Source organism: Scylla paramamosain, chromosome 11 (assembly GCF_035594125.1).
Source record: "Scylla paramamosain isolate STU-SP2022 chromosome 11, ASM3559412v1, whole genome shotgun sequence".
NCBI classification, from domain to species: domain Eukaryota; kingdom Metazoa; phylum Arthropoda; class Malacostraca; order Decapoda; family Portunidae; genus Scylla; species Scylla paramamosain.
The window spans coordinates 14078236-14106145 of NC_087161.1; the positions used below are offsets into that span (position 1 = coordinate 14078236).

The 27910-nt window shown below is 40.3% G+C and overlaps 1 long non-coding RNA gene across 5 annotated transcripts in view; it reads right to left on the reverse strand.

The window, feature by feature from the left end:
* Nucleotides 1–27910, reverse strand: part of LOC135104976 (uncharacterized) — a 102626-nt gene that overhangs the window by 11231 nt on the left and 63485 nt on the right. The window contains exon 1 of one of the 5 annotated variants that reach the window (XR_010270647.1): nt 6309–6894. The exons of 1 other annotated variant lie outside the window; for it this stretch is intronic. This is a non-coding gene — a long non-coding RNA (uncharacterized LOC135104976). Of the gene's footprint in view, nt 1–6308; nt 6895–27910 lie in introns of those variants that run through there. 3 more of the 5 variants (XR_010270642.1, XR_010270641.1, XR_010270646.1) reach the window with 3 other exon arrangements.

A 27910-nucleotide genomic window follows, 5' to 3' on the forward strand; every position in this document is an offset into this window, starting at 1 on the left:
GCATGAAAATAGCGGTAGAAGACAGCAAGAGATGCAACATTGCGGCGGTGAGAGAGAGGCTGAAGACAGTCAGTTAGAGGAGAGGAGTTGATGAGACGAAAAGCTTTTGATTCCACCCTGTCTAGAACAGCAGTATGAGTGGAACCCCCCCAGACATGTGAAGCATACTCCATACATGGACGGATAAGGCCCTTGTACAGAGTTAGCAGCTGGGGGGGTGAGAAAAACTGGCGGAGACGTCTCAGAACACCTAACTTCATAGAAGCCGTTTTAGCTAGAGATGAGATGTGAAGTTTCCAGTTCAGATTATAAGTAAAGGACAGACCGAGGATGTTCAGTGTAGAAGAGGGGGACAGTTGAGTGTCATTGAAGAAGAGGGGATAGTTGTCTGGAAGATTGTGTCGAGTTGATAGATGGAGGAATTGAGTTTTTGAGGCATTGAACAATACCAAGTTTGCTCTGCCCCAATCAGAAATTTTAGAAAGATCAGAAGTCAGGCGTTCTGTGGCTTCCCTGCGTGATATGTTTACCTCCTGAAGGGTTGGACGTCTATGAAAAGACGTGGAAAAGTGCAGGGTGGTATCATCAGCATAGGAGTGGATAGGACAAGAAGTTTGGTTTAGAAGATCATTAATGAATAATAAGAAGAGAGTGGGTGACAGGACAGAACCCTGAGGAACACCACAGTTAATAGATTTAGGAGAAGAACAGTGACCGTCTACCACAGCAGCAATAGAACGGTCAGAAAGGAAACTTGAGATGAAGTTACAGAGAGAAGGATAGAAACCGTAGGAGGGTAGTTTGGAAATCAAAGCTTTGTGCCAGACTCTATCAAAGGCTTTTGATATGTCCAAGGCAACAGCAAAAGTTTCACCAAAGTCTCTAAAAGAGGATGACCAAGACTCAGTAAGGAAAGCCAGAAGATCACCAGTAGAGCGTCCTTGACGGAACCCATACTGGCGATCAGATAGAAGGTTGTGAAGTGATAGATGTTTAAGAATCTTCCTGTTGAGGATAGATTCAAAAACTTTAGATAAGCAGGAAATTAAAGCAATAGGACGGTAGTTTGAGGGATTAGAGCGGTCACCCTTTTTAGGAACAGGTTGAATGTAGGCAAACTTCCAGCAAGAAGGAAAGGTAGATGTTGACAGACAGAGCTGAAAGAGTTTGACTAGGCAAGGTGCAAGCACGGAGGCACAGTTTCGGAGAACAATAGGAGGGACCCCATCAGGTCCATAAGCCTTCTGAGGGTTTAGGCCAGCGAGGGCATGGAAAACATCATTACGAAGAATTTTAATACGAGGCATGAAGTAGTCAGAGGGTGGAGGAGAGGGAGGAACAAGCCCAGAATCGTCCAAGGTAGAGTTTTTAGCAAAGGTTTGAGCAAAGAGTTCAGCTTTAGAAATAGATGTGATAGCAGTGGTGCCATCTGGTTGAAGTAGAGGAGGGAAAGAAGAAGAAGCAAAGTTATTGGAGATATTTTTGGCTAGATGCCAGAAATCACGAGGGGAGTTAGATCTTGAAAGGTTTTGACATTTTCTGTTAATGAAGGAGTTTTTGGCTAGTTGGAGAACAGACTTGGCATGGTTCCGGGCAGAAATATAAAGTGCATGAGATTCTGGTGAAGGAAGGCTTAAGTACCTTTTGTGGGCCACCTCTCTATCATGTATAGCACGAGAACAAGCTGTGTTAAACCAAGGTTTAGAAGGTTTAGGACGAGAAAAAGAGTGAGGAATGTACGCCTCCATGCCAGACACTATCACCTCTGTTATGCGCTCAGCACACAAAGACGGGTCTCTGACACGGAAGCAGTAGTCATTCCAAGGAAAATCAGCAAAATACCGCCTCAGGTCCCCCCAACTAGCAGAGGCAAAACGCCAGAGGCACCTTCGCTTAGGGGGATCCTGAGGAGGGATTGGAGTGATAGGACAAGATAAAGATATGAGATTGTGATCGGAGGAGCCCAACGGAGAAGAAAGGGTAACAGCATAAGCAGAAGGATTAGAGGTCAGGAAAAGGTCAAGAATGTTGGGCGTATCTCCAAGACGGTCAGGAATACGAGTAGGGTGTTGCACCAATTGCTCTAGGTCATGGAGGATAGCAAAGTTGTAGGCTAGTTCACCAGGATGGTCAGTGAAGGGAGAGGAAAGCCAAAGCTGGTGGTGAACATTGAAGTCTCCAAGAATGGAGATCTCTGCAAAAGGGAAGAGGGTCAGAATGTGCTCCACTTTGGAAGTTAAGTAGTCAAAGAATTTCTTATAGTCAGAGGAGTTAGGAGAGAGGTATACAGCACAGATAAATTTAGTATGAGAATGACTCTGTAGTCGAAGCCAGATGGTGGAAAACTCGGAAGATTCAAGAGCGTGGGCACGAGAGCAGGTTAAGTCATTGCGCACATAAACGCAGCATCCAGCTTTGGATCGAAAATGAGGATAGAGAAAGTAGGAGGGAACAGAAAAGGGGCTACTGTCAGTTGCCTCAGACACCTGAGTTTCAGTGAGGAAAAGAAGATGAGGTTTAGAAGAGGAGAGGTGGTGTTCTACAGATTGAAAATTAGATCTTAGACCGCGAATGTTGCAGAAGTTAATGAAGAAAAAGTTGAGGGGGGTGTCAAGACACTTACGGTCGTCGACGGAAAGGCAGTCCGACCTGGGGACATTTATGGTCCCCTCCCCAGATGGGGACTCCGAGGCTGGTGTAGGAGTCGCCATGATTTTAAAATTTTTTGAGTGAAAGGTGTGTGTGTTATTAGGTGCTTGTAGTTTTGTGTGGAGGAAGAGAGTTGTCTTTAGAGGGCAGGCTGTGACTACCCCCTTGTGTTGTGAGACACAAAGGGAAACGTTCAGTGAGGTCACAGCTGGGTTTAATGATAAGTTCACAGCACCCCCTGAACAGTGCTTTAGACCTCACTGGGAGTAATTATCGTTTCGGCAGGTGTCTACTGCCTCCTCCTCCTACGCAAACTGTTTGCCCTGCCATGTTTGCCACAAGAACACATACAAGCAGCATTTAGTAAACTGAACGATGCTGCACCACCTGCTGTACAACCACTATGTCATTACATTAGCAAAACATGGATTGACAGCACTCTCTGGCCGCCAGCAGCTTGGAGTGTCTATGGGAAGTCGGTGAGAACAAATAACGATGTCGAAGGGTGGCACAGACGGATTAACGAAAAAGCCCGGAACCATTCTCACCAACTCTACAAATTAGTCCCCCTGCTGCACCATGAGTCACAACTCGTAACCCTGCAACTTCGCCTGGTAAGAGAGGGGAAATTAAGAAGATACAAGAGGAAAAGAGCAACAACTACAGAAGGGAAACTATTCAAGCTCTGGGAGAGTTATGAGACGGGTGAAATATCCACATCTTCTCTTCTTAGGAAAGTTCTAGGCTGCTTGTTGTGTAGGCCTAGGTGAATTGATTTTTAATGCAATAAAATGTGTAATTTTAGATCTTTTAAAAAATTATTACTCCCTATTGTATTTTACGTCTCTCTAGAAGATTGGACATGTACAGGAGCCCCGATTTATATTATTATATGTATGTATGTATGTATGTGTGAGAATTGAGAATGTAATAAATGCGTGTGAATTATTATCATCGTCCTACAAAATGGGGTCGTCCTGGTAAACAAAGGGCCGTCCTGGTAAACACGGGGCCGTCCTGGTAAACACGGGGCCGTGGGGGAGGTCCGTCGTGGAGGGCCGTCGTGGTTAGGGGCCGTCTTGACTAGAACTCGTCTCTGCCCCTATCCTGCTAAAGCAACACAACCCTACAACCCTATTAAACATTAAACATAAACATGTACGAACATTTATGCACTGAATCCATAAATTTTCCTGCATGATACATTTTATGTAATTCAATAGTCCAGCATAATTACCAAGATAGACAGAGTTGTAACTTAAACACCACAATACAACCCGTAAATAAACATCGCGCAGGTGGATCACTTATTCAGTAATACATATTACATACAACACAGACCTTACATAGAAATAAATTTCTAATATATTGTGATTTTTACTATAATCACAATACATATATGCACTGCATTTTTTTCAGACTTGGAGGAGACCAGCCACAAAAACCGGAAAATGGCCGTTAATGTTCTGCTGTCATAGAAATAACGCTAACACTGAAATTCAAGTTTAGTAACGATTTCTTAATGCAAAGTCTTAGGTGGAAAAAAAAAAAAAAAGAAACAGGTTCCATAGTTACCTATTAAAAGATATGAATAAGTGAGGTTACTGGTTAACTCCTGCATTCGTAAGACACATATCTATAAACAAGCATTACTAACTGTGAAATTCAATAACGTTTTAATGCAGCAAACATTTACATTATTATAAGAAATTTATCACGAGAATGAATTAAGAGCCAACTTTCACTTCATCAACGTCATTGTACAAAGTGCAAAACACCTAAAGCGAAATTCAGCAAATCTGTTATTCTTTTCGGTCTCTCCAGGTTATTAATGAATTGTTGTCTTGTGTAAATGATTCATATTGGAGGTCTGTCTCTTGTCCCAGGCTTTCTGTCTACATTATCGTGACCTTTGACATTATCATTATTCTCATCGTCGCTGTTATCAGTTATGTTTCTGGTCTTTATCCCTCTGACTTGTGTGGTTTCGTCTCAGGCTTAATTAAGTGACCAGCTGCCTAAAGCCCTAGGTAAGTTTAGGGTATAACTTTCAAAGTAACCACTCTGACTACAAAACGCGCAATCGAATATTTCAAGGATTTAAGTGCCAATAGCTACAATTTAGCTTACAAGTCTTACTCAAATTACCATATTACCATTACCTATTATCCAATGGCTTATATCGTGACGTCAATAATCTTCATTATTATCGCTATTCACGTTGTAATCATTCTCATATGCACTTGATCTGCACCCTGTGCAAAACAAGTCACGTCACCAATTGTGAAGGGATGTCACCACGAAGTAAACAAATCTATCAGAATGATTGCTGTTCTCGTTACCATCGCTACCGTTACATGACATCCGTACAGAGGCGGTGTTCACTTCCTTCCTAATGAAACACGAGGCCAAACAGCAGAGGTCACTGGCTGATCTGTCATCCCTGTCAGCCCTCCCGGTGACTCGCGCTGACCTTTCTCAATCCATGGTAGATCCCCACGCTAAATGTGGTTGTTATAGTTCAAGTAATGTGGGCGTATGCACACACACACACACACACACACACACACACACACACACACACACACACACACACATGGATGTGAAAAAATGCGCATAAAATTTTCTGAACTCATTTCAAACTTTCATTTTCTGGCAAAGCCAAGCCAGTCAGGGACAAAACTTTTCTAATAAACTTAGTCTTTCGGGGCAGGTTGGGCTGGGACCTCACCAGACTCCTAAAGCAGTACTTCGCTGCCAATTTAAAAAAGGCGGAGTGGGAACAATAGCAGAAATATATGTTCTTTGAATTACGCAACAACGATTATTCAGAGGTGAGTGACCGAACGCTTCCATAACATAGCAAGTCATCACAAGGCAGGCGGGTATGTGAGACTGTCTCGTGGATTTTTTTGATAGCATCAGAAAACGTCGTGTAATAATAAGGTGTAACTTCAGGAGTACATTTGCAAACTAAACTAGCTTACATTTAGGGAATGTGCTACATTCAAGTCAGACTACACACAGACAGTTGGTAGCGCAGTGATTCACGCCTGATTCATACTCGGGAGGACTCAGGTTCGAATTCCGGGTAAGGTCAGAAGTCTTTGGGTGGACTTCTTTGCAGTGTAGCCACTGCTCACCTGGCAGTGATTAGGTACCTGGTGTAAATCGGAATTAGTGACCCGCAGCTAGGTAGGATAAACAAACTCTGAATAGAAAAATACACACGGGGTGACCTGACTATCCCATGTCTAGTCTACCAGGTTGACCGGCGCCATCTGGCACCCAAAGTATTAACTTGTAACATACTTCCTTAAAGTTAAATGTGTATGTATATTAGTGTATAAGTACGCAATATGTGGTTGTTCAGCTATAAGGCTGCAAGATTAATAAACCGGATATTATTATTATCAATTATAATTATCATTATTATTTATAATTATTACTATTATTACACACACACACTACCGAACTCATGCCATGTTTCTCCCTATTTAAAGACCATAAGAACATAAGGAAAGCTGCAAGAAGCTAGTAGACCTATACGTGACACCCTCTGCAAGACAATAATAATAAAAAAAAAAAAAACATACCATCTATAGCCAGTTTGTAGCAACTTATTCTTATCAACTATACAATGGATTTCAAATACTTACTCTCAATGCTGACGATACGAAATTTGTGTGTCAAAAGTCCTTCACAGGCACCAACGCGCCCTGCATCACTCCGCCTCACGCAACACCCCAGCAAAGACTGGTCAGGGTCACCACTCACCACTGCCACGCACCATTTCTCATCCTCGCTGGTCTGTTGCTCGTACATACCACCAATATATTATTTTCTTCGATCAACAACTTAAATTTCTATGATTTAGGAGCATCTTCTTGTAGCTAACTTATCATATGATTACTTAGTGCAGCGCAAGGTGGCTTTAGTACCAGGTGGATATCACATAAACCATCTTTATCTAGTTGGTGAAGCTTATCGTGATGGCAAACCTTACTGAATGCGCACATGCCTCATCAGACTTAGTAATCGAGTTTAGTCACTGCTGTCCGTTTTCAATATAAACACATCCAGGCTTATAAACAACTGGTGCCCATAGTCTACTGTTGCAGAACAGAGAATATCATAGTCAGGTCCTAATTTCTAGTCCATCTTGATCAACCAGGAGAGAAGGGAGGAAGGGATGAGGGTGGATGGTCATTTCAGGGTTAACAAAGCGTCAGTAGCTTCAACTAGCTCGTTGTTCGGTCTCGAATCCTCAAAAATATTCGCTTCATATCTTGTTTCCTTCGTACAACTTTTCATTATTTTTAAGGCAAGAATTTAAATATGTTGAAACTAGTGGTGTATGTGCAAATTATACACAGGCATCTGTAAAACAAAGGTGAAATTATCATTATCGTACGTTACTGTAACGAGACAGATATGAAGCACTTAACATAAAAGGAAACGATTCTTGTGTGTGTGTGTGAGAGAGAGAGAGAGAGAGAGAGAGTTATCCACTCTCGTTGTATGTTAGCAATGAAATACTCATTTGTAACATGTCATATATACTTCATATTTGTCAAGATATTGTAACATTGTAAACAGTAAAGGTTTAGCAGAAGCTGAATTGATCCGATATTAAATTTGTGATATGAATTTAACTGACTCATACGATATTCCCTCCACTGTCAACAGTGTCCTCCACACACACACACACACACACACACACACACACGAATATATAAACATTTACACATTACATACATGACTTATCTACGTCCTCTGCCGCTGATCCGATGGTCCTGTTGGGACGTGTTATTCTCGCCGCTATTGCAATGCCTCCCTTTGAACATTCCGTAAAAATACCGATAAATTTATCTAAAGGCGAGATAAATCTTTAGCCATGAAATGTCTTAGCCAGCAAAGGGGCTGAATCAGTCACCAGAAGAATACAGGCGTCAGGATCGACATGACAACGATCGTCATTTACCAGTATACTAATTTCAGGGGTCTTGGTACTCCGTGTTACCATATCATGCGCTGATTCCACCAAAAAGTTACTTTATTTCGTACAAGATCTTGCCTCCAAATCGTATGTTTTCTTAAGAGTTTTTTTTTATGCCACGCCCAACGTCAAGAAAGATTTTGCTTGCTCAAAAAGTTTCTTGAAACATAATTGGAAGGTGCCTCGGTTCCGTTTGAATTTTTCTAGGTGCTTTTGGACGCAATTAAATATACATGGCAGAAGAGGAGAGTGAAATTTAGATTTTCTGCGTTCCAGTGAAGGAAAATGTTAATATCCTGCACAACTCACAGGTAAGGTGCTAACTCTTAAATTTTACCACAAAAACTTTAGTATAATTCGTCCTTCAACTTTTACGGGTGCCAATCTAAGAAGACCTGTTCCTCTTGGAACTTTACGATGAAAGCTTCTCTTCTCGAAAGTGCAACCGCCTATGGCAGAACTTGTTGGTGGCAACGGGTGTTCCTGTGATAAAGACAGTCCATATTTGTGAAGCGCAGCGTAGATGGACTTAACGTTTACTGTTTATGAAGGCATTTTCAGGCTCAGCGCGTCTCAATATTCATGTTGCCGAAGATAAAACAAATCAATAGAGTATGAGTGGGCAAAATGCTTCCACTTTAAATATTTATGTACAGTTGTCCAAAGGAAGGATATCATGCTATGCAAAATGTTACATATGAAAAATCAGGACATGATAACTACCTCCACCCAGCACAGTGCAAGTCACTCTTGGTCTCTGAGGAACTCTTCATGCAAAGTAATTCATGGCTGCATACATTCATTTCTATTCCACTTACTGACATGAAATTCACTGGATTTTGTGGCATCTCTTTTTAGGGTAACTAAACACACACACACACACATACACACACACACACACACACACACACACACACACACACACAGACACAAGGTTGAGGATTACAGACTTAATTTACTTCAAAACAACATACTGACCAATACTCATCTAAAATCCAAGCAAAGTAAAATATCCCGGACAGAGCCTCTTCACAAGGGAAGAGAGAGGCTGCCGAAGGTTTAGTGAGGCGGTATAAAAGATCTGAGACGCTCTCCAAACACTCCAATTAGAGGCGATGGAAGGGCGATCAGTGTTGGTGGCAAGTATGATGCCGGGAAACAAGTATATCCTTAATTAACACGGTCGGAATATCACACGCACGAAAGAAGATTTTTATCAAAAGTTTTAATTTGTTCCGTTATTTCCAAAAGATCTCCAGTTTCAGTTTTCTCTTTTATTTCGGAAATCAATCTGCACATTATAAGTAAATTTGTTTCAAATGTGAGCCACAAAATTAATTTTCCCGTCGTGCAATGAATAAGATGGAGGCAAATATTGCGATGCCGTGATACACAACGCTTTCAATTTTTCCTTTTTGACAGCCGAATGTGTAGCTTTTTTTTTTTCTTTGCATTTGCTGGTCTTCTTCGAACACACATATAAAATAACAACAACAACAACAACAATAACAACACTGTTACTTCTACTACACACTTTTCTATCCCAAATATAATAAAAAAAAAAAAAAACATTGGAAGGGCAGCGTTTCGATTACAACGTGAAGGAAACTCCATCAGCCGCCACAGCACCTCACGCATAAGTAACCCTTGCCGTGAAGACCAGCGGGCCATAACACAATTAGCTCACTAATGACTCTCACTAGACAATGAAAAATGATCTGAGAGTATTAACAGTTCTCTTCATTTAATTAATTGATGAGAATGATCCAGACAGCTGCCTAGACCTTCGACCACGTGAGCAGGTGCACGCTGTTCTAGCATTATTCTTTACTCGCCTGGGAATCAGCGTCTCATTTTTCACTTATACTCGTGTATTCCTTATTATTATATTCGGGCTAGGAAAAATATACAATGTAGGAAATAAAGCCGACAGTTAACAGAGGTAGTTTTTATCTTTTAGGGTCTTTTTTTTTTATGTAGGAGGGGCACCGGCCAAGGGTAACACATCTGCAATAAATATAAAAGGCCCACCAAGGTGCCGGTCTCCGAACAGAGTCAAAAGCGTTAGTCAAAAATTACAGGATAAGTGTCTTGAAGCCTCCCTCTTGAAAGAGTTCAAGTCATAGGAAGGTGGAAATACAGAAGTAGGCAGGGAGTTCCTGAGTTTACCAGAGAAAGGGATGAATGATTGAAATAGTGGTTAATTCTTGTATTAGAGAGGTGGACAGAATAGGGGTGAGAGAAAGAAGAAAGTCTTGTGCAGTGAGGCCGCGGGAAGAGGGGAGGCATGCAGTTAGCAAGATCAGAAGAGCAGTTGGCATGAAAATAGCGGTAGAAGACAGCTAGAGATGCAACATTGCGGCGACGAGAGAGAGGCTGAAGACAGTCAGTTAGAGGAATTGCTAAGATGAAAAGCTTTTGATTCCATCCTGTCTAAAATAGTGGTACGAGAGGAAGCCCCCCACCCAACAATATATGTAAAGCATATTTCATACATGAACGGATAAGGCCTCTGTACAGAGTTAGCAGCTGGGGAGGTGAGAAGAACTGGCGGGGATATCTCAGAACACCTAACTTCATAGAAGCTCTTTTACCTAGAGATGAGATGTGAAGTTTCCAGTTCAGATTATAAGTAAAGGACAGACTGAGGATGTTCAGTGTAGAAGAGGGAGACAGTTGAGTATCATTGAAGAAGAGGGGATAGTTGTCTGGAAGGTTGTGTCGAGTTGATAGATGGAGGAATTGAGTTTTTGAGGCATTGAACAATACTAAGTTTGCTCTGCCCCAATCAGAAATATTAGAGATATCAGAAGTCAGGCGTTCTGTGGCTTCCCTGCGAGAATCATTTACTTCTTGAAGTAGTAGTAGTAGTAGTAGTAGTAGTAGTAGTAGCAGTAGTAGTAGTAGTAGTAGTAGTAGCAGCAGAAGCAGAAGCAACAGCAGCAGCAGCAGCAGCAGCAGCATTAGTAGTAGTAGTAGTAGAAGTACTACTACTACTATTACTAGTAGTAGTAGTAGTAGTAGTAGCATTAGTAGTAGTAGTAGTAGTAGTAGTAGTACTAGTAGTTGTTGTTGTTGTTGTTGTTGTTGTTGTTGTTGTTGTAGGTAGTAGTAACAGTAGTGGTAGTAGTAGTAGTAGTAGTAGTAGTAGTAGTAGTAGTCTATCAACTATGAGTAAAGCAATATATAAATAAAACAAAGGCATCTCTTTCCTAAATACATACTTAATCATGTAATGATGTCCAAACGCACCTGAGCCCAGAGTGCCTACACACCCACTTAAAGAAAGGAAGAAAAGGACAAATATAGATAAGAAGTCATAATACCGATAGGAGAGCACAAGTGTAGCTCAGGTCTTGTATACGACAATTAGGTAAATACACACACACACACACACACACACATCCCAATGATAAAAAGGAATTTCAAAGGATGTAGGAAAACGAGATCAAAATCAAAGTATTTCCATTCTGAATAGCTATGAATGTTGCTCTAGTGTTCTCTCTTATGTAGGATTTTATAGTGAACTGTAAGCTGCCTTACAATTCTTTCTTAACATGATACCGTTCGCGCTCATTTTTAGAGTACGATTAAGGGAGAAAAGTATATGATAGTTGTACAGCAGCAGGAGCAGCAGCAGTAGTAGTCGTAGTCGTAGTAGTAGTAGTAGTAGTAGTAGTAGTACATAAGAACACACGAACATAAGAGAACAAGGGAAGCTGCAAGAAGCCAACAAGCCAGCACGTAACAGTCACCCTATGAAACATACATACAGTATCTACTTATTTTCGTGTATCATCACTATCCATACATTCCTATAATTTTCTGAAGCTTAGTACCAACAGTTTGATTAATGAGCCCATTCCATTCATCTACCACTCTATTTCAGAACTAATTCCTTCCTCTCGTTTTCTTAAACCTAACTTATTTTCAAGTTTGAATCCGTTATTTCTTGTTCGTAGTAGTAGTAGTAGTAGTAGTAGTAGTAGTCATAGTAGTAGTAGTAGCTACGGTAATAACACTTATGAAAATTATAACTACTAATATGAATAATAATGACATTAAACACTCACGTGTAATGTGCTGCACTGAAATTTTTAGCCAAGTGCAGCTTTGTATGCATGGACTGTGGAGGGTTTTAATGACTATAACGGCAAAACTGCGTATCGAGTGACATTATATACGAATATTGAACGTGCTTTATCAGGAATTATGAAATTACGAAAACTTTACACAGATCGCATTGGCTCATTATAGACTGTAAACTGAAGGTAATGTTAAAAAAAAAATAAATGAATAGATGAATAAACAAATAAATAAATAAATAAATAGATAAATAAACAAATAAACAGATGAATGAATAAACTAGGAATGTGACAGACCATAAGAATTTATTTATTTATTTATTTATCTATTTTCCACTATGGAGGCTTATCTCAACTTTCCTTTGTTGCTTTTCATGTGTGTACAAGAAAGGCAATTTTCCCTCATTAGCCGCGAGGTTCATGGCACAAATACTGCTTTGTTCGGTAATCATTAAGCAGATTGTTACACACTCTTCATTATTATCGTCACCATCTTTAAATAACAGCTTATGAGGAAAACAACAAACAAAAGACAATGTTATGATGGAATGTGGAAAAAAAAATAATAGGCAGACATTTCTGAAATTAATTTAGCTTCCCTATTGAAACCATTTTTTACTTAGCTTTGTTAATGAACGACAATGACTCTTTTATTTTATCTATTTATTTATTTATTTTTCTATTAACTAACCTCTTACACACGCGGAAACATAATCTCGTACTGCATCTCACATATTAATATCAAACCATGAAAAAAATCTAGAGGTATACGCCACATTCTCACAAGAAGGAGCAAGCACCCACCAGCCACACGAGCCACGCCACAATGCACGGGCGCCTTGAGACACACACCCTCCCATCCAGGGGCGGCCAGGCGCTCACAGGCGGCAAATTCCGTTTTCTGTGACGCGGAATACCCTGAGTATGCAGCAATTTTTAGCCTCCAGTGTCCAGGAAATTGACCTTTACACACACTGTTGCTCCCTCGTCGCCATGAAAACTCTCGCAAATGGGTTATATCTTCCACTTGTGATGTCAGTCCCGGGCGGATGTGAGGGGGAAGAAGGGCCAGCGAGCAGCAACGGTGGAGAGAAATGGTGAGAACACAAAAAGCCTCTGCAGGGAGCAGGGACTGGCTGCCTTGACATGTTGTGGCTGATTTGAGAGAATGGCACCGCGGGAGGGGACTTGGCCACGCTGAGGGGACGCGAGACACTGGCCCGCAAAGGTTAACTTGATTTTGAAGCTACAAAGATTCCCCTTAAATTGTTCCACTTTATCGCAGCACACAGTGGCGGTGTCACTGGCTGGATTAAAGTGTCAGGAAAAGGTAGCAGGGAGGGTGGATATCCTAACATCTAAAGGGAGGTGGAGACGAAGAAGAGGGAGTGTGTGCTCTGAGAGTTGGTGAAAGATAAAGTAAAATGTTTGTGCTTTGTAGACGACGAAAAGAGAGACGAAAAGAAAACGATCACAGGACGAAACTAAGGAAAGGAAAGGGGTAAAGGAAGAGAAAGTGCCATGAAAATGGAGAGGGGATACCTGATTTTTTTTTTTTTTTTTTTTTTGTGTGTGTGTGTGTGTGTGTGTGTGTGTGTGTGTGTTCAGTTGTTAAACTCCGAGCCATCCTTGCTAGCAATGTGTATTAGGCGAGTAGGACAGGGAATAAAACGTGTGAGTCCTAAGACAGCTGGAGCAGAACTAACTTGTACCACACCTGCTATTTATTTCATTGGCTTCGACACAGATTAAAAATACACAGTATGAAACCCCAAAACCCCGAACATCTGAGTAACTCAATTGAACCCCGAATAAACCCACCAACGTATCATTATGTTTCGGACCCAACACCCCCACTGAAACTAATGATGGGTATATACAATACAACACACATTAAATCAATACACACTCCTGTTTTAACTATCTACACACCCATAATAACTTTACTGAAATCACAAAGCTTTACTTTAGGTACAGGTTTAGTGAACATATCAGCAATATTTTGATCAGATGGTACATAGTTAAGTTGCACTACACCTCTCTGAACCTCTATCCTAATAAAATGGTATCTAATATCTATGTGCTTTGATCTCTGATGCTGGACAGGGTTTTCAACTAATTTTATGGCACCTTGGTTATCACAGTGTATAGTACAGCTGTTTATCGAAGTACTTCCTGTCATATCTTCCAGTAATTGCAATAAAAACTTTGCCTCTTGAGTAGCGGCAGACAATGCCATATACTCAGCTTCACAAGTAGACAGAGCAACTGTTCTCTGTTTTCTAGTCTTCCAAGAGATTAATGGACCCCCACTGGAAAGTTGGAAGCTATACCCGGTAATACTTCTGCGATCTTGTGCATTAGCCCAGTCAGCATCACAATACCCAATCAAATTCAGTGACTCATCTGACTTTTTAAAAGTCAAACATTGATCAATGGTACCTTTCAAATATCTTAATACATGCTTGGCCATAGTGAGATGAGAAATAGTTGGATTAGTCATATTCTGAGACAATTTAGTTACAATAAAGCACAAATCAGGTCTAGTACATGTCATTACATAGATCAGACTTCCAACTAATCCTCTATACATATTGATATCAGCCAGTTTTGATTCACTAGAACTAATACATACTTTGTTCACATCCATGTTACAAGGAGTATAGGCAGGTTTACAATGTTGCATACCAAATTTCTCAAGGATCTTTTCCACATATTTAGTTTGATTCATTTTAATTACATTATCATCACACACAAACTGTATACCTAGATACCAGGAAATTTTGCCTAGATCTTTCATCCTAAATTTATCACCCAGACTTTCCTTCATGTTCTTCAATTTTGCATCACTGCTGGCCGCAATTATTATGTCATCAACCCAAACTAATACATTGGTTACCTCATCATCAGTAATTCTGGTATAAAGACATGGGTCAGCAAATGACTGAGTTAAACTTAGGTCAACCAAATATGAGTGCAACAGTGAACTCCAATTTCTACCACTTTGTTTGAGACCATACAAGGATTTCTTTAATTTGTACACCAACTTCTCGCCACCATTACCCTCCACACAGAAACCCTTGGGTTGTTCAACATAAATTTCACAATCAATAGGTGCATTTAAGTAGGCAGTTTTTACATCCATTTGATGAACAACCAGGTCATGTTGTACAGCCAACTGCATTAAAGTTCTTACAGATGTGATCCTAGTAGTTGGGGAAAATGTTTCGTGATAATCTATACCTGCCTCCTGAGAGTAACCCTTAGCAACAAAACGAGCCTTGTACCTTGTCTCATTGTTAGGGTTAAACTTCAGGTCATATACCCACCTACTTCCCACAGCTTTTCTACCTTCAGGCAAAGTAGTAAGCTCAAAAGTCTCATTATCCTTTAGAGCTTTCATTTCCAATTCCATAGCTTCTCGCCATTTATCAGAATCAGGAGATGCAATAGCATCTTGATATGTATAAGGTACACTGGCTAGTTTATAGCAATAGTCAACAGTACAATTCACAATACTATCCAAAGCCTCATCCATTTCATCACCAACAATACAGTCACCAAAATATATGGGTTTACGTTTTACTCTTTCTGACCGCCTTAAACACACACTGTCCTCTGTTTGGTTACCAACTTCTGGGCTAGCTTCAGTGTCAGTACTACGTGTTGTAGTCCAGTCACATTCACTACCCCATGCTACATCTGAACTTACATCTACGCTAGGCCTGGTAAATTTGACACATCCAACTTTCCTTACTGTACCAGTCTTTGGAAAATATACAAGGTATGGTGGACTAGACTTATCATAGCCTACAAAAATTCCATCCTCACTTCTGGCATCAAGTTTTTTCTTCTGTTGTACATAGGCATAACATACAGAACCAAAAATGTGCATATTACTAATATTTGGCTTTTTACCTGCAAAAGCCTCGAATGGAGTCTTCTTAATCCTAAGGTTATAACATCTGTTTCTAATGTAAGCAGAGGCCATAACGGCATACGTCCACAGAAACTTTGGCAGACCAGACTCTATTAGTAAACATCTGGCCATTTCAAAAAGAGTACGCCAGCCTCTTTCAGCGGTACCATTTTGGTGAGGTGAGTAGGGAGAAGACATTTCATGCTTGATTTTATTTTCCACGAGTAAATCTGCGAATGCATTAGAAGTAAATTCCGTACCTTCATCACTTCTGAGACATTTCACTGAGCCATAGGGAGAAATGTCTGCTATGAAATGCTTAGTTGCCTGTAAGGTGTCACACTTATATTTGAGGAAGTATATCATGATAAGACCGGAGTAATCATCAACAAAACTGAGTGCATACTTAAAACCGTCCTTGGCAACAGGATCAATGGGACCAGCTAGGTCACAGTGTACCATATCTAGTTTAGCTTTTGAACGCTCATCAGCTTGTCTGTTTCTAAACTGAGTCATTTTCCCTTTAACACAAATGCCACAATCAAAGTCCTTTTTGTCACTAATTTTCATCCCGTTCACTACACCTTCAAGTTTCAAAATATCACTCACATTACAATGACCGAGAATTTCATGCCACTGTCTCAATGTATAGGACGCCCTATTTGAACACACAGTATTGTTTAAGAAATACAGTCTACCATGCTTAACTATGTCAAACTTTGTACCGTTTGTAGATGTTAACTCTGCAGAATTTGGTTTAAACTCGATTGATGCACCCTTCTCAGTGGCAGCTTGAACCGAGAAAATATCTTGCTTGAAGGAAGGTACATAGAGAGCATTTTCCAGAATTGTTGTATGAACATTACCACAAGAGTCTACAAGGGTAACACAGGCATCACCTTTCTTTTTAACCAGATTATTTGTTCTACTACCATCAGCTAGTTCAATAAAATGTCTCTCAGGATCAAATTGCTTGTCAAAACACACAAATTTGGAGTCATCATTGATTATATGAGTAGTTGCACCACAGTCCACCATTAACTTGTTAACCACAACACATGATTCAGTCTCTGATCTCCGAAGCCCCACTTTAAACACAAAACTGTGGCTCTGACTGTCATAATCATCACTATAATCTTTTACGTTCCTGGCAGAGTCTTTACCACTGTTACCCCCCGAACTCTTCCAACAAAACTTCGTATCGTGGGAGTTATTCCTGCAGTTCTCACACCATCTTCTTAAAGTCTGGTTCGGTCTAGAGACACGGCAGTCGACCGATTTGTGACCCTGAAGACCGCACTTGAAACACGTACCACTGAATTTACGAGACTCTATCCTCATCACTCTGTCACTGTCACTTTTGTCGCCGCACGACTTCTCTGTCTCCTCGAAACTTCTGAGAGACACCTTGAACTCAGCAAATGTCAATGCCTTTTCTCTGTGTAATTACAGTCATAAATGGCTTGAATTCCGTAGGTAAACCCTTAAGCACCATTGCCACCAACAAGCTGTCACTAATAGTTTCACCAGACGTTTTAAGTGCAGTTGCCGCCGTCTCGGCTCGAATCACATAGTCTGTAACACTCTCGTTTTCTCCCTTAAGCAACGTTGTGAGCTCCGTGTACAGTGATATGACCTTGGGTTTACCTTTCGATAAGTAGTGTTCCCGTAAAATCCTCAGTGCCTCACGTCCATCGTCCTTCGCATCACGCATCACAAGGGATAGACTACGGTCATCCAGGAACTGAATCAACTCCGCAAATGCCTCGGCATTTTTGGTAACGTCTGCAGCAGTCGTACTTGATGCAGGAGGATCAATCACATTATGCAATTTCTGTAGCCGCATGTAGCCCAAAAACTTCACTTCCCATAACTCGTACTTGCGCTCATCACCGTCAAAATACAGTCTGTTCCTGGGCCCATAACCTGTTAAACTCTGAGCCATCCTTGCTAGCAATGTGTATTAGGCGAGTAGGACAGGGAATAAAACGTGTGAGTCCTAAGACAGCTGGAGCAGAACTAACTTGTACCACACCTGCTATTTATTTCATTGGCTTCGACACAGATTAAAAATACACAGTGTGAAACCCCAAAACCCCGAACATCTGAGTAACTCAATTGAACCCCGAATAAACCCACCAACGTATCATTATGTTTCGGACCCAACATCAGTAATGACGCAGCAGCATGGAGATGATGCCCCTTCGATCTTGTGTTCCGAGTTCGTGATGAATTCGCTTCCCGGCTTAAATCCGCGCCCTTAAAGAGCAAACTATTCAAATTATGCAGTCAAGTATAACAGGAGGAAAGGCAGCAGTAGTAACATCGCCAGTAACCTTGATGAAGAGAAATCTCTCTCTCTCTCTCTCTCTCTCTCTCTCTCTCTCACTCCACCAGAATATACAGCTTAACCTTTAGACATCCACGTTATCCGGGGAAGCTGGTATCATGGCTGGTACCAGCTTGAACTTACTAGGCGGCTAAGTAGCTTTGCTTGTGGTAGAGGTCAATATAAATGGTGCAGCATCGCATCTCAAAATATAAAACACGTAAGGCGGTGTGAAGAGTGTGGAAAGATACACTGCCCTTAGGTGTTGTCGCTTGCAGTAACTCACAGATGCCTACACGAGCACGCGAGAGGGAGGCTCATCGACCTGCAATCCCAGTGATTTCCCTGAAGAAGCGGTCATATCTCCTTCCACCAACATCTATCAGGATTTCTTGATACATTAATGCCTCAGGGTGTACTCTTAAGGTAGAATCGCTGCCACATATTTCATAACTGAATGTCATGAATTATCTATGAAGCAAGACACTTCCGGAACTAATTACAAGTGGACCTTTTGTAAACACTATTGACAAAACAGAGGGAGGTTTTACATCATCCCAGTGCAAAATGTGCAATGTGTGCCCACATCTGTGGATCACTGCAGGGCATGTTGTGTCTCTGCCCGATCATAACATTGGTTCTCCACTCTTCAGACACGGGGACAAATATAAAATACTTAATCACATAATCGCAAATTAGTGTGTGTGTGTGTGTGTGTGTGTGTGTGTGTGTGTGTGTGTGTGTGTGTGTGTGTGTGTGTGTGTATACATGTGTGCGTGTTTGTGACACAATTGTTGTTGCATTTCGGGAACCATGGACTGGGTAGGGATTTCTTTTCTTTTTTTTTTTTCTTTCTGCAAAGTTTAATTACTTTTTATCAGCATCCTTTACTTGCAAAAAAAAAAAAAAAAAACATACATCATGATCTTTTAAGATGTGGTGAGTAATTTTACAATGAAAAAAAAAAAGTTTAATCTAGACATGAGCAGCACACCATGTCCATCTGGGTGTGTTGGTGGTGGCGGTGGTGATGCATGTCACTCCTGTCATGAAAAGCCTGCAAGGCGTCTGTCGCGGAAAAAAAAAAAAAAATAAATAAATAAAAAACTCTAGGAGTCGACAGGGGATGAGATGGAGAGATGGATCTGCGACAAACTAGAGAGAGTGGGCGCAACAGACGGTGGTGGGGAGAGAAGCAACTGAGAATATTCATTCATGGAGCCAAACTTTGACACTAGGGAGACAGCAGAGGAGAAGAGGTGATCCATGTGAGCTGTTACACGTTGCAGTGTATCCGTTTATCAAGAGGAAAAGTGTTGGTGAAAGTGAGAAAGATGCACATGTGAAATATCTTAAAATTCTCGGGGGAAATTACCGCTGCATAATGATGCCAAACACTTACAATATAAACACACCAAAAGCTTCAGCCTCGTATGTTTCTTCTCGCCGGATGTTTAATGTAACAGCGTATCTTTGAAGTTCTGGATGATCCCAAAGGTGTGTGTGTGTGTGTGTGTGTGTGTGTGTGTGTGTGTGTGTGTGTGTGTGTGTGTGTGTGTGTGTGTGTGGGTGTGTGTGTGTGTGTGTGTGTGTGTGTGTGTGTGTGTGTGTATGTGTGTGTGTGTGTGTGTGTGTGTGTGTGTGTGTGTGTGTGTTTGTGTGTGTGAGTGTGTGTGTGTGTGTTTACACAGAAAAATATTAATAATAAAGCAAATTTCAGCGCAAGAAAGAAAACAATGGTCAGGGGAACGGTAGGATAACAATTATATGAGGAGGGAGTGAGAACACCTCTCTATGAAGCTATGAGAGCTATGAAGCTATGAGAGCTAGGGAGAAAAGAGGAATGTGGGGAGTCAGGACCCTGGATAGATGTTGGCTGATGACGGAGGAGGAGGAGGAAGGGAGAGCTTAACTGTGGGTGCTATAATGCTAAAATCAAGAGAGAGGGAGGAAGAGAGAGAGAGAGAGAGAGAGAGAGAGAGAGAGAGAGAGAGAGAGAGAGAGAGAGAGAGAGAGAGAGAGTCTCCTTCAGCACCATACGACAGACTTGCTGGAAACCTAAACGGAAAAAAAAAGAGGCTGAGGGCTCAAGGAGTTGATTAGACTGGCTGGAACAAAAATGAATTAGCGAGTGATTTATGGCGGGGACCAAGGTGGCTGCTCCCTCAAGAGTAGTGTGCAGAGGTGTGGGGGGGGGGTGAGGTGGCTACAGGATACAGAATCCGGTAAGCCACTGTAAGGAAATGATGCAGTGTGTGGGTGATGGGGAGAGTGAAGGGAGATGATAACTGTCTGTAAGCCATCTATTCTTCATCATGTTATCTATCACTCATTCAGTCCATCATATCCTATTTATCAATCAATCAGTCAATCAGCCTATCTATCTATCTATCTATCTATCTATCTATCTAACCGTCTGCCTGTCTGTCTCAAAAGGTTGTGTGTCTCAAGGAGTTCTCGTCCTCCTCCTCTTCTCTTCATCGCGGCAAACTGTCAGGAAACAGGGAAGCGTTTCAATGCCTCAAATTATTTCTTTCATGATAGAATTCTTTATAATATACACATATTATTGAATTTTATCGCATTAGAAGCAAGTGTGCCCTTCTGAGAAATAAATCAACAATAATCATAATCATTACGTCACTGCTCTGTACAGACTTACTAAATTATAAAGACTTGCGGTGTAAAAACAATGAAAAGACTATCCAGCTTCCTCAAACGCTGCATGAATACTGCAGATGAAACACAACTTTCCACTGAATCTGCTTTGCAAGTCTTGTTAACGAATACTGAAATTGCTTCTGCAGGTGTAATGAAACAAGAAAAAGACTGAGAAAGGAAAATGGGAAAGGGGAGAAATAATAGTCAAGTGAATTATGGAGGAGAATGAAAAGCAGGAAGAGGAGGAGGAGAGCCTATGAAATGTACAAAATAGCTCGTGTCTGTAAAATATGTTTACCAACAACCAGCTGGTCTGTTGAGCCTATTACAAGGCCTATATGCTGCTCACAATTAATGGCTACATATCAAACACATTACCCATCATGCAGACACCAGACTCCGCGCTACTGTGTGAAGACACCCGCGTTCGAAAAAATATATGATAAGGAACTTAACTATATGTGTATTCCTTGTTCCCCAAAATACGAAGAGCAAAGCAGAGGTAACGTTTGCGATCAATTTGTTAGGAAGAGTGAGATCTGACAAAGCAAAGAAGTGTGCCAAGAACGGACGTAAACTATAAGAAATGATTATTAGCAGTGGAAGAGAAAACAGGCTCCTCCCATGCGTCACCATAACGAAGCACTTCAGGGCACCGCCATTATCCTTCCAGTCCCATAATGTGGTTGTGGCAGCGGCTAGTCTGACGCCATTACTTTCTATGACACCTGTAATTGTTTCCTTGTGATATTTGTTAGGCCATTCTGAAATAGCGTCTTACGGAGCATATTGAAGTTTTTATCAGGAATAATTTTTACCACTCTTTTTCCGAACAACTGTAGCCAAATATCACTGGTTTCCGTTAATGAGTCTATATTGCATGTGCCGATTATCACACGTGAATTCGGTCAGCATGGTGATGATGGAGAGGCGTTTCTGGTGGCAGCTCCTTCCACTGAACACCAGTAGCCATATAACCGAAAATGAATGCGCTAGTAGACATTAAGTGCATTGCCACAAGGCGTATTTTTATATCATGGCTGATCACAAGTTACTCACTCGCCTAGAACACTGAATTTCGAATACCACAACTTTCCTTGTACCTAACCACTGAGTAGCTTCTGAATGCCCGGCCACGGAAACATTACTGACTACAACGTGCACGAGATGGTAATTAATCTGGTGGTGCTTGCTAACTAATGAATTTTCAACAGTTTTACTTTGGCGGCAGTTACATACAGAGCAACTCAACTCAAGTCAAGGTCGCCAGGAGCATGATTCGACGTAACGATTTTCCAGAACAACTACCTGAAATACAGACGCAATTAAACCTGACTTTTGCCGCGACGGAAGTTACATGAGGCAGCAGCAGCAGCAGGAAGAGGAGTATAAACGGGCGGGACGCAGACTCAGAGTTTGTTGAACTGAATGAGGAAGAGGCGGCGATGGTAACTTGAAAGGGAAGGATGCACGGAGCAGAAGGACAAGGGAGAGTATTAAGGAGGAAGGAAATGGGGCAAAAAGTTTAAAGGTGAAGAGAAAAAAAGAAAAATAAAGAAAAGAAAAAAAGCTGCACGGGGAAAAGGGGACGCGTGGTTAGACTAGCTGGGATGGTGAGACGCTGGGGAGAGGGAGGGAATGGGGGGAGAGGCGTGCAGCCAATGGTCCGAGAAGGGAAAGCGTTAAAACCTCACAAAACAGGAGGAATAAAGAAGAGTCATGATGGAGGCACTGAAGCTCATGCGTGGCGCACCTCAAACAGAAATGCAACGTATTCATTACTCGATATTTTGTTTGTCTCTTCCTCCTCTCTAATGAGTGGACTGACCTTTCCCTTTCTATTACAATGGAAAACTAATAGAAAAGGATAAAAACGGGAATTCAGAAGTAGTCGTGTCATTGTTGGGATTAGTAGCGACTTGCTTTTTCATCCACCAGGTGTTAAGTTCCTTCCTAGACTGTTTCCTAGACTGACGGATTACTCTGCTCCCTTTATCAGGAGAGAGTTTTTACAATTCTGTTTTCTCTCTTTGTTTTTTTTTTTTTTTCCTCCTCCCGTTTGTTTCGCTCATGCATTTCTCTCTATTTCCCTCCGGTCTGTTTTTGCATTCTCTTTTTCTCCATTCTTCCTCTTTCTCTTTTTTTTCCCCCTGTCTTTTGTCCATCTGGTATTCTTTATAATTTTCTCATTTTTTTTCGTGTGTCCATTTCAATACTCTTACTTTTCTACTTTTACCTTTTAGTTTTCACTTTTATTTCTCATTTTTTTCCTCGTATGTGAGTTTTAAACTTTGAGTCTTCCTATTTCTTTCACATTTTTTTTTTTTTCAGAGATATAACACATTAAATTTGATGATCTTTGCTCCATATTGCTACCGGTGAGCAGTCGTTGATCAGAACGGTCCAAATTATGATATTCCGGGAGATGGTTATTTGTGATCAACCCAGCAGGCCATTGCCAAAGTTACATCGCCTCCTGTTGAATTAATCACTTTTGATCGTCACACACAATCAATATGTAATACTGACGCTCTTTAATTTACAAAAATATCAAAGACAACAGGGAATCAATGTATCTTTCCTTTGCAAAGGATTTCTCTGAAAAATAACACACACACACACACACACACACACACACACATCATAATATATATATATATATATATATATATATATATATATATATATATATATATATATATATATATATATATATATATATATATATATATATATATATATATATATATATATATATATATATATATATATAATGAATAAATAAATAAGTAAAATAAAAATAGAAATAATGCAGGCATTAAGAGATTTGAAACACTCGACTATTTTGAGGTATGTTTAGAAAGTCTACCCGAAAGTTGCACTAGACATTGTCTTGGCACAACGAGAAGAAGCTACAGGACTCATAGGTTATAGTTTTTTTTTTCTTTGAATATACATTTGGTAGAAGAATCAATTGACAAGGCTGCCACATCATAGTGAAGGATTAGCCTCATGTTTCGTGTGATCTGTGGGTTATTTTGGTGAGCGGTGACTAGGTAAATAAAAGGCGGATATGGTGATGACTAGTTAATAGAAGGGGTGGTGATGACTAGTGGTGGTGACTAAGAAGATAACAATGGTGATGATGATGACGATGATGATGGTAATGATGATGACAATGGTGATGATATTGATGATGACATTGATGGCAATGGTGGAGGAGGAAACACATCAGTTTTTAAAGAGGTAAGCGGTAGGAAGAGGAGGAGGAGGAGGAGGACGAGGAGCAGAAACATCATGATGATAATGATGAAGATAGTGTTCATCATGGAACAGACATAATGTGAAAAAAAAGAAAAAAAAAAAAAAAATATATACATACATATATATATATATATATATATATATATATATATATATATATATATATATATATATATATATATATATATATATATATATATATATATATATATATATATATATATATATATATATATATATATATATATATATATATATATATATATATATATATATATATATATATATATATGTAAGGTAGACAGGAAACAGGGAAGCAAGATGATGATGATGGAAAAGAAAATTGGCAGAATTATAAGAAATACGTAGGAAGAGGAAGAAGAGGAAGAGGAGGAAAAGGAAGGAAAGGAGGAGGAGGAAGAGAAGGAGGAGGAGGAGGAGGAGGAGGAGGATTTGGTAGAGGAGGAGGAGCATGTGTTCCTGTCGCTATGTAAAACACGTGTTGCTGAGCAAACACAAAGCTCACACACCTTTTTAGAGAAACCTTTTCTGTGAACAACAACCATTTATACATATAATGTCTGCTTTGCCCTCTCTCTCTCTCTCTCTCTCTCTCTCTCTCTCTCTCTCTCTCTCTCTCTCTCTCTCTCTCTCTCTCTCTCTCTGTGTGTGTGTGTGTGTGTGTGTGTGTGTGTGTGTGTGTGTGTGTGTGTGTGTCAGTTGCCTCAGAGGCCAATGTTTCAGTGAGGAAAAGAAGATGAGGTTTAGTAGAAGAGAGGTGATGTTCTACAAATTGAAAATTAGATCTGAGACCACAAATGATGCAGAAATTAATGAAGAAAAGTTGAGAGGGGTGTCAAGACACTTAGGGTCGATACAAGAAGAGCAGTCCGACCTGGGGACATCTGTGGTCCCCTCCCCGGGTGGAGACTCCGAGGTATTATTATGATGGCCATCACAATGACAACTGACAGGAAACGCAAAAGTGGTCGGCAAGACGTAAGGGAGAAGTGAGTCACTGTCGCTAATTTTCAGTAGGAATTGACTATGAAAACTGTTGTAGACAATCCCTATAAAAGCAATACTGAGACTGACTACGAAAGGTTAACCCTCGACATTACCGTTATGCTGAGAGCATAACAAAAGTGATAGTGTCTGGCATGGAGGCGTACATTCCCCTTTTTCTCAACCTAAACCTTCCAAACCTTGCAAGACTTTTCTCGTGCTATACATGATGGAGAGGTAGCCCACTAAAGGTACTTGATCCCTCAATCACCAGAATCTCTGCGCTTCATATTTCTGCCAGGGACCATGCCAAGTCTTCGCTCAAACCTTTACTAAAAACTCTACCTTGGACGATTCAGGGTTTGTTCCTCCCTTTCCTCCACCCTCTGACTACTTCATGCTACCTATTAAAAGTCTTCACAATGATGTTTTCCATGCCCTGGCTAACCTCGGAAGGCTTATGGACCTGATGGGATCCCTCCTATTGTTCTCAGAAACTATGTATCCGTGCTTGCACCTTGAATAGTCAAACTCTTTCAACTCTGTCTGTTAACATCTACCTTTTCTTCTTGCTGGAAGTTTGCCTACATTGAGCCTGTTCCCAAAAAAGGATGACCGTTCTAATCCCTCAAACTACCGCCCTGTTGCTTTAATTTCCTGCCTTTCTAAACTTTTTAATGTATCCTCAACAGGAAGATTCTTAAACATCTATCACTTTACAACCTTCTGTCTGGTCGTCAGTATGGGTTCTGTCAAGGCCGCTCTACTGGTGATCTTTTGGCTTTCCTTACTGAGTCTTGGTCATCCTCGTTTAGAGATTTTTGTGAAACGTTTGCTGTTGCCTTAGACATATCAAAAGCTTTTGAAAGAATATGGCACAAAGCTTTCATTTCCAAACTATCCTCCTACGGCTTCTATCCTTCTCTCTGTAACTTCATCTCAAGTTTACTTTCTGACCGTTCTATTGCTGCTGTGGTAGACGGTCACTGTTTTTTTCCTAAATCTATTAACAGTGGTGCTCCTCAGGGTTCTGTCCTGTCACCCACTCTCTTCCTATTATTCATCAATTATCTTCTAAACCAAACTTCTTGTCCTATCCACTCCTACGCTGATGATACCACCCTGCACTTTTCTACGTCTTCTCATAGACATCCAACCCTTCAGTTCATGAAGCGAAACCACAGAACGCCTGACTTCTGATCTCTCTAAAATTTCTAATTATGGCAGAGCACACTTAGTATTGTTCAGTGCATCAAAAACTCAATACCTCCATCTATCAACTCAACACAAGCTTTCAGACAACTATCCCCTCTTCTGCAGCGACACTCAACCGTCCCCCTCTTCTACACTGAACATTCTTGGTTTGTCCTTTACTTGAAACTTCACATCTCATCTCTAGGTAAAACAGCTTCTATGAAATTAGGCGTTCTGGGTCTTCTCCGCCAGTTTTTTTTTTTTTTTCTCACCCCCTACCCCCAAGCTGCTGTGTACAGGGGCCTTATCCGTCCATGTAAAGGCTATGCTTCACATTTATTGGGGGGTTCCACTCATACCGCTCTTTTAGACAGAGTGGTATTAAAAGCCTTTCGTCTTATCAACTCCTCTTCTCTAACTGACTGTCTTCAGCCTCTTTTTCATCGCCGCAATGTTGCATCTCTTGTTATCTTCTACTGCTATTTTCATGCCAACTGCTCTTCTGATCTTGCTAACTGCATGTCTCCCCTCCTCCCTCGGCCTCACTGCACAAAACTTTCTTCTTTCTCTCACTCCTATTCTGTCCACCTCTCAAATGCAAGAATTAACCAGTATTCTCAATCATTCATCCCTTTCTCTGGTAAACTCTGGAACTCCCTGCCTGCTTCTGTATTCCACCTATGTTGCGAGGTTGTAAGTAGAAATTATTCATCAAATCTATAATCAGTAAGGCATAGTAAATAGGAAATGAGACTTCAGAGTAACCAGAAAGGAAAACTGTAAGTCACAAAATTCATAGTATGTTATATTTTTTGATAATTGCAGGTGTACGCAGCAGGCATGGCCTTGAGACGTAAGGTGTTGCCAGATGTACATCCAACCTTTTACCTGAAAGTACAGTTCTCGTTTATTTATAGGTATTTATAATGTAAAGACGTACTTATTTATTGCACATACGGTAAGGTTGTGAAAGTATATGTAGAGGTGAGATTAAAAGCTTTAAAAAATATAAAAGTAAAATTCCGCTTCCCAAGTCTGATATCGTGGGCTCTGAGGAGGGAAACAATCCAGGAATCAAAATCGCATGGTAGCCACACTTGCATTCATACCATGGGAATAATATATATATATATATATATATATATATATATATATATATATATATATATATATATATATATATATATATATATATATATATATATATATATATATATATATATATATATATATATATATATATATATATATATATATATATATATATATATATATATATATATATATATATATATATATATATATATATATATATATATATATATATATATATATATATATATATATATATATATATGAATCGACTTGTTATTTTCTTTTTTCTGTCATTTTACGGGGTAAATAAAAAGCTTAGGAAAAAGAAATGCAGCCTGACAAGACCACTATCTCTGACAAAGCGCAACACTGTACTGGTTAAAAGTTTTTTTCCTTTGGAATGTTATTACAAGTTTTCTTTTCTGTGATGCCTGTCAGCACTACGTATATTTTACTTTGTTTATGCACATCTTAACACTGTTCCTCGAATACACCTTGCTGTGGCTCTTATGGTCTCTGATGCTGGATGTGAGGCTTAAAATTTCGTTACTTTATGGTGCAAACGTTTCTTATGAAGATTTAACGATAGGAGTTCGTTAAAACATTTTCCAGAAGTATTTCTCAAATTTCTTCGCTAAGTTTAAATGGCATACGCATGCATAACATTAGCTTCTCTGAAGGACGACCAGAAATACACATCCTATTTTCCC